The sequence below is a fragment of the Corvus brachyrhynchos genome, unplaced genomic scaffold, assembly GCF_000691975.1.
Source record: "Corvus brachyrhynchos isolate BGI_N302 unplaced genomic scaffold, ASM69197v1 scaffold84, whole genome shotgun sequence".
Taxonomy (NCBI): domain Eukaryota; kingdom Metazoa; phylum Chordata; class Aves; order Passeriformes; family Corvidae; genus Corvus; species Corvus brachyrhynchos.
In genome coordinates, this window is record NW_008237434.1 from 1,097,471 (window position 1) to 1,104,705 (window position 7,235).

The 7,235-nt window shown below is 41.2% G+C and overlaps 1 long non-coding RNA gene across 1 annotated transcript in view; it reads right to left on the reverse strand.

Moving 5' to 3' along the window:
- Positions 1–2,511, reverse strand: part of LOC108445955 — an 11,030-nt gene extending 8,519 nt beyond the window's left edge. The window contains exon 1 of the long non-coding RNA XR_001861048.1: positions 2,185–2,511. This is a non-coding gene — a long non-coding RNA (uncharacterized LOC108445955). The remainder of the gene's footprint in view (positions 1–2,184) is intronic.
- Positions 2,512–7,235: the final 4,724 nt, after the last annotated feature.

Below are 7,235 nucleotides of genomic sequence, written 5' to 3' on the forward strand. Positions count from 1 at the left end.
AGGAGCATTCTGCAAATATACTGAATTTCATTGATTTGCCAAAGGAGAACAGTAGAAATAGTTGTGAACTTATCCTAATAACAGACCTTCCCCTCATAAGTAAAAACCAGGTCTTTTCTGTGAGAAATATCACTACTTGCTTTGATAGGACTTTTAAATATAACAAGACAACATTTGATGCAAGGTAAAATCTATCAGAGGACAAAAAAACAAGGGGTCTGGATGTATTGCTGATCTAGACAAACTGATGCTGACTCATTGCCAGCTCATGTGGAACACCATTATAAAAATTTACAATTTTAGTTGTTTTCTGGTTAAGTGAAAAGCCTGGAAGAGTTGTGCACGTTCACTGAAATGTACAATGTCGAGGGACAGATCAGCAGGCTCCCAGCTGCTGAGCACATGCAAAGCATTTATGCCGGTCTGAAGTAACACTTCCTGTCTCAGAAAAAACACCTTCCATGCTGCAGGAATTGTCTGGGGACTCACTTTCTCCGATTTGACTGTTTCTAATAAAAAGCGGTATTTTTCATTTTGGTTATCGAAGAATTGAAAGAAACATCAACAAGAAGTATTGAGATAGTCTCAGAAACAGCCCATGAGAAGGAAAGCTGACCAAGGAGGATTTATAGAAGTTGCCTGATACAGGCAACAAAATACCCCTGCAAATGATTGTGCCACTTCAGAGCTGAGCCTCCAGAGCCAAATGCCTTGAGCTTGGTGGAACTGGATGGACTGTGAGGGCAAAGCTTGGGCTTGCTTTGGTGATTGGATTTTCCTGCCAGGAAACCAGGATGCTTCCTCCAAGCTGGAGGCAGAGGATGAGACAAAATTGCAGACAACTGTAGGTAAGCAGGGAATGTCAGGGAGTGAAAGTGCAGCAACAATAAATGTAAATGACTGTGTGGGTTGCACCTTCCAGCTACCTCAACTGCTGTGAAACATGGGATCTGTAGGAAAGATAAGGGGGTAAGGGAAACAGCCAGTTAGTCTTGGACTGAAAAATGGGGAAGAAGGGCCTTCCTCTGTCACTTCACAGAAAATCCTGCCTCTTGATGAAAGTGGTTATTTGACGGTGGAAGTGCCTTCCAACATTTCCATTTTATTATCTGTATGGCTGAAGAGTCTTTCTTACCTACAAATGTGGAAGAAGAAGGAGAAAATTTATCTGGAGTTGTTGAAGTTTTATTTACCACTGAATCTTACAGACAACTTCAAAACTGCTGTGTTCCGACTTCCATGACAACTTGCTCAAGAACTAGGATATCCATCATGAAATACATGCTCTAAAAAAAGTCCTCTGCAGAATTTCAGCTACTTTAGCTGAGCAATTCAGACTATCTATATCTCAGTAACATCTGGTATATGTATTTGTTGCTCAGCTTTGGTTTGTAAATATGTTTGCTCTTAGCAGCATTTGTTAATATAATTTTCCTTGTATGGGTGGATTATTTTTCACTGTGTAGCACAGTTAGGAATTTCTTATTTGTAACAACATATCTTAGCAGTTTTGTCAAAATACATACAATCATTAAAAGCTGATAGGTAACCGGTATTAAATTGCACTGGATATTGGTAAGCTCTAGATTTAAGTAATCCTGAGTAGAGGCTATTGATTTTACTGATCCGTGAATGTTGAGCACTTCTGAGACCTGGGTCTGTAAAGTGGTGTTGTTTTTATTACTGTCCAAACTAATAGCCTTAATGCCGAAGAATTGTTCTTTCCTCTCTTCACGTTCTTACTGTGACTCTTACACCCCCTGCCAAAAGACTGGGGCAAATGACTGCAATTTCTAGCATATCAAAATTTCAAAATAGCATGATAAGACCAGTCTGTACATAATCTATCTTTATCACATCAGAGATTGAAACTTCCTGGCAATTTGAGGAAAAGCCATTAATACTCATAGCCTTTTATTAGCCAAGCCAGATTTGTTTTAATTTTCCTTTGGCAATAGCAGTAGCTCCTTGAGACAGCACAAGCAGCTACACCTGAGCAGAATCCAAAAAGGACACCTTGCCTCCACCACAGAAATGTTAACTCTTGCATAGTGGCTGTGAGAGCGCTCCCAGTGCTTTGGTGGCAGGGCAGTCCTCTGGACAGTCACACAGGCAAAACTGACTGTCACTCGCAGTACAACCCTTATTTTACTCAACATAACTCGGTGTGAAGATTCCCCTTACCTGCACCACATGCCATTGTTGAAAAGCTCCTCGTGCTTTGCAGAGGCAGATGTTCCCGGTTTATTCTGCTGGGAAAGAAGACACAGTGCAATCTCCAAATGCAGATTTTAGTGGTGCTATGAAATCAGGTATTTGTAGAGACATTGATAATATAATGAGGTAATAATTTGACTTAATTTGACTCAGATTAAACCCATTTCTAGACTAATAATTTCTGAAGTCCAAAGGGTGTCCCCCATAACATGATTTTTGTTCTGCTTCCCAAAGCTATGAGCTTGCAAAATCATTCAGGCCCTCCCTTTCTGAGTCAGTGCACCTGAACTGTTGGGTGATGGTGAGTCCCCTGACATTTTCCTTCTGAAGGTGATGGCAGAGCTACCTTTCTAGTCTTTTCCCCACCAACACCAACTATTTTTGTATTCTGTTCTCATCACAATTCTAGTGAGAATCGTGCTTTGCAGTCTAAACATAGGGGGAAATGCAGCACATTTTTATTTTGTTCACAGTCCAACCACACATCTTAAAAACTTTGAGCATTTCATTTTGTTTGAAGCCAGCACATTAAGGTTCATTTATACTTACAAAAATATATATGTTGAAGCTGTTGTTGTTGAGAGCATCTGATTGTTATTCTTTGACAGAGCTATCACTAGAGGGTCCATTTTGAGCTCATTCATTGAAAGCTGTGGCAGCAACAGCAGCCAGCCTTAGCTCAGTTCTGCCTCCAGAGATTTGCGGAGAAGCTATTTGGAGTTTATCACACAGTTTTGCAAAACACTACAGCCTCAGCAAACTGTCATAAAGAGCCTCTCTTTCCAACTGGGCTCGTTTACAAGTAGTATTTTATTACTCTCTGCTCTGTTTTACCCTACAACTTGCAAAATCTTTCTTCACCTCTTCTACTCTGCTGATAGATTGAAAAATTTTGAAATATGACTCTGAAAAATGCTTGGTATTTTTAATGCATTTATAATTCAAGAGCTATACAGCTCTACTCCAAGCAGAGCTCTTTGATGCTAAACTGTTCCTGAGCCCCCTGGACAGGACCTGCAGCAGAGAGCCTTGTCCTGATCAGAGGCACTTCCCAAAGCCACTCTGAAGGCCTGTGACTAATTCCCACCTATGACTGTGCCATTTGATGACAATCATTCATTTCCATCTGCTGTTTTCATACGAAAATTTTTAACTGGAGCACCAAAAGCCATTGGTGTCTGAAAAGCAATGCGCTTTCATCCTGTCAGGAGGATATCCAAGCAAAACCATGAGGCTGATTTCACTCCTGTACGTTGCTCTGTGTACATTGGCTCTGCCACAAATCTGGCTCCCAGGAGAACTCCTCTTGGAGCCGGCCCAGCGGCTCCATACTCCCCTTTCCTCAGCATAATGTCACAAGGGGTTTGAGGGTGTTCTGGGTTAGAAGCTTAAATTTGGGGCTGTGTCAGACTTGTCATCTTAATTACACTAATCTACGTCAATAGAAACCTAGTTGTGCCCAACCCACCAGCTCCTGGCACTCCAAGCAGCATTGCTGAATCTCACAGTTTTATCTCAGGGCACATAAACATTTGGTGCTTTTCCCAAAGTCTCAGCTCCTTGAGTCAAGTGATTATGTGCGCACACCAGCTTGTAAAGGTGAAGAGCCAAGTTCTTGCCACCACTCTGCCCTTTCCAGAAGAGCTAAAATGTCATGGGAAGAGAAGCAACACGCCCTATTTGACAGGTAAAATGTAGTGGATGATGTGGTCTTGCAAGCCAGGCGCACACTGCAAACGCATTGCTGAGGCTCTGAGGTACATACAGCAGGAGCAAGGGCACAAATGAAGGAGCTGGGTTTGTGCAGCTGCCTGACGCCCTGGGGATGCTACAATTTTAGTTCCATGTCTGATACAAGCACATCCCTCAACACTGTGTTTTCTGACTGGGAGAGGGAAGCATCTGCCACCTGAAAGTTGCTATTTTGCATGACTCCCTTCCAGCTCTTACAGTTAACTCCTGCTCTGTTTTTCTGTCTCATAATCCTCAGAGGCAGTGTGTCCTCACACACTTTTCTAGTCAAGAAGGAACTGTCTTCTTCCCATACATCAGTTTCATCAGTCATATGAATTCCATGTGAGACTTAAAAACCATTGGCCTGCATGGAATTCTTGTACCTATTAAGTGGCAGTAATTCAGGTGATTTTTCTCTTCCACTTCTTGTTCATCCGTATTAGTGGGTGACAGCCTGTAACAAATGCATGCATACATGGTAGATTTCATTAGCATAAATTACATCTCCTTCATGAGGTAATTAATACCAAACATTTCTGTCATTTCATAAGATCATAATTCTGAGAACTATTTTTTTAACACATGTAAACAATGATGATTTACAGCTTTGAAGATATGTGACTAAAACCTGCACCTTTTTTTTTTTTTCCCCCAAGACTTTCTGGTACTTAAAATAGTAACTCCTTTTAAAACCGTGTATTTGTGTCTCTGATGTCTATTGATATAGCACCAATTTCACAGTTGCCAGCAGTAAGTTTTCTGGGTGATCACACCAGGAGTTTCACTTCTCTTTTGATCAGAGTAACTCAATTTCCTTGTCCAGCCCAGCCCGTTCCTTCAAATTTTTGCATTCTCTTCCCAAGCAAAGTTTTATTTCCACACAGCCTGAAGAAGTTAGCAGGTAGGTCTGCTCTTTCAAATCTCTTTTCTGACACAAGAAAAAAAAAGCTGAGAATATTATATCTGATTTAGAAAATATTGCATAGCCTCTGAAACCTACCATGTCATCCAAGAACCCCATTCCTGAGGGCTGCCAGGAGTTCAGCCATAACTGCAGTTAGCACTAGTATTAACCCGAATGGTTTGTGTCCCCTCTCCTCCCCTTCCCTCTTTGCAATTTCTGCCTAATGAGAAGTGAAACTGATGCTATTGCTTGCACTTGTGAGAGGAAGGACAGCCTTCCACACACTGCTGCCTGAAGCCCTGCACATTGCTGCCTGAAGCCCCATCCATCTGGACATGTTTCTGGATGTTTTTCCTCCTACCCTTACCAGACTGGGGCTGGCAGCGATGCAGTGTGGTGGTGCACACCCTCCTGCAGTACTCCTGTGCCATGAACCCTGTGGATGCAGCTCTCTTTAGCAGGGGTGCAAAAATCCTTAGTGGAGAGGTGGTGGGGACAGGAACCCCAGGTCCCTGGTGACCCCAAGCCTGTGTCACAAGCAAGGGCTGACAGGGGTCTCAGCTGGGGACTGGGGGTGCAGGTTAGCAGACACGATGCCCTCCGCCTCTTTCATGCAGAGTATTGAAGGGCTCATCATACAGCAGCTTTTGATCACTACCCCCTTTGGATGAAAGCCAGAAGCAATGACGTAGAGATGAAAGCTTCTGTATCCCAAAAGCAATCCCCTAAGCCATCCAAGTCCCTCTAAAGCTCTGACTATTTGCTAGCTGAATAGTTTTAGGTTGGTTATGTAGTACAGATAAGAGTGAAAACACTCCTGTAGAGAACAACAGCATTCTTTCTATTTTGGATGCTCTGTCTGTTTCCTTTACAAGTATTTGTTTGTTTGTGCTTGCTCTACCACTGATCTTTGAGAGATTCCTGCCCACTCTATTGTAAGGGGAATGTGGCTGGCTTAGCTTCTAAAAATGTGCTACCTCCTGTACCTCTTCTGTTAGTTCAAACAAAGAAGTCTTATTAGTATAAACTGTTCTATTCAAATTACATTTTTATGCTGCTTGAGTTTATGGACTTAAATTAGTTTTAATTCTTACACTGAAATAAGAAGTAAAATAAAGCTGAAAATCATCCAGTGCTGCCAGGATCACATTTTTCAGCTGATATGCTATGTGGCTATTAAACATTCTTACATTTTTTTCCATAAATTGTCATTTCTCTTTCTCCCAAAGTCAATAGAGGAGTAGTATTATTCTTCTGCCTCTATAAAACTCATTGTGTTTCACTGTCTTTGGTGTAGGGGCTGAAGTCTGCAAAGCATTTACACATGTACAAAAAGATCCTCAGAACAACTCCCAAAAGCAGCTGATTAAAATCAGACTGATTTAAGAGGCAGAGAATATACCGATCTGCCTGATTTTAATCAGCCTGTTTCAGAAGATTGCTCTGACACTCCATGTTATTTTCAAATGCTTGATCCCTGTGCTACATGAATTTGCTATTACAGCAGGGTCACTAAAGTGCTGTCTCTGGTGAGAGCAATGGGAGTTTTGCTACTGACTTCAGTGAAATCAGGATTCACCAGTGATATAGCTGGAGGTTATCTGCTTTTGATTTGACTGCTGCAGTATTCCCCCATTTCTCATACCAAACATGGATATTTGCATGTATTTGCCATCTGTGGACATCACTGACTTTCACCAGATAACCCAATGCAAACATTAAGTTTAACAGTTTAATCATTACAAACAATATGTTTAAAATTATTCTACTAGTGAGGGCATAACATGCAAATATCTGTAACATGTCTGTTTTTTGAGCACATTAGTCTTTGTGAAAGGGTTTGATGATCTGTATCAAGGCCGTTAAAATCACTGTGCAGGATTTGAGTGAAGCAGAAGAACTCACAGATCTGGACTCTTACGCAATGATTTAAGTTTGCAGAACAAAAGGTACCCAGGAGACCTCTAGCAAAATTTCACTTTTTTTCCTAATCACAGATAGATTTAAGTAATATCACACTCCTTAGCACTCTCACCACCAGGCTACAATGTTTAAAATATGCCTCTTTCAATGCATGCCTAGAAACACGCCAATTCACTGCACGATTCACTAGAGAAAGGAACAACGCAGCTTGCTGCTAAATGTCTTTCTCTGATCTCAGTTGAATCAGACTGGTGTTGCATGCTGTGTAGCTGGTAGAACTGGTCTTATTTCCTGGTGTGATAGTTCAGGGACCTTAAAAAACAGTTCTATACTGAAAAGTGTATGAAGATGTAAATAATTTAATTTACAGTTTATATGTACAAGAATCATAAATAGAATTAAATTCATTAATAGAGTCATTTGGCTACATTCACAGCAATGTGCAAACCCACTAAGA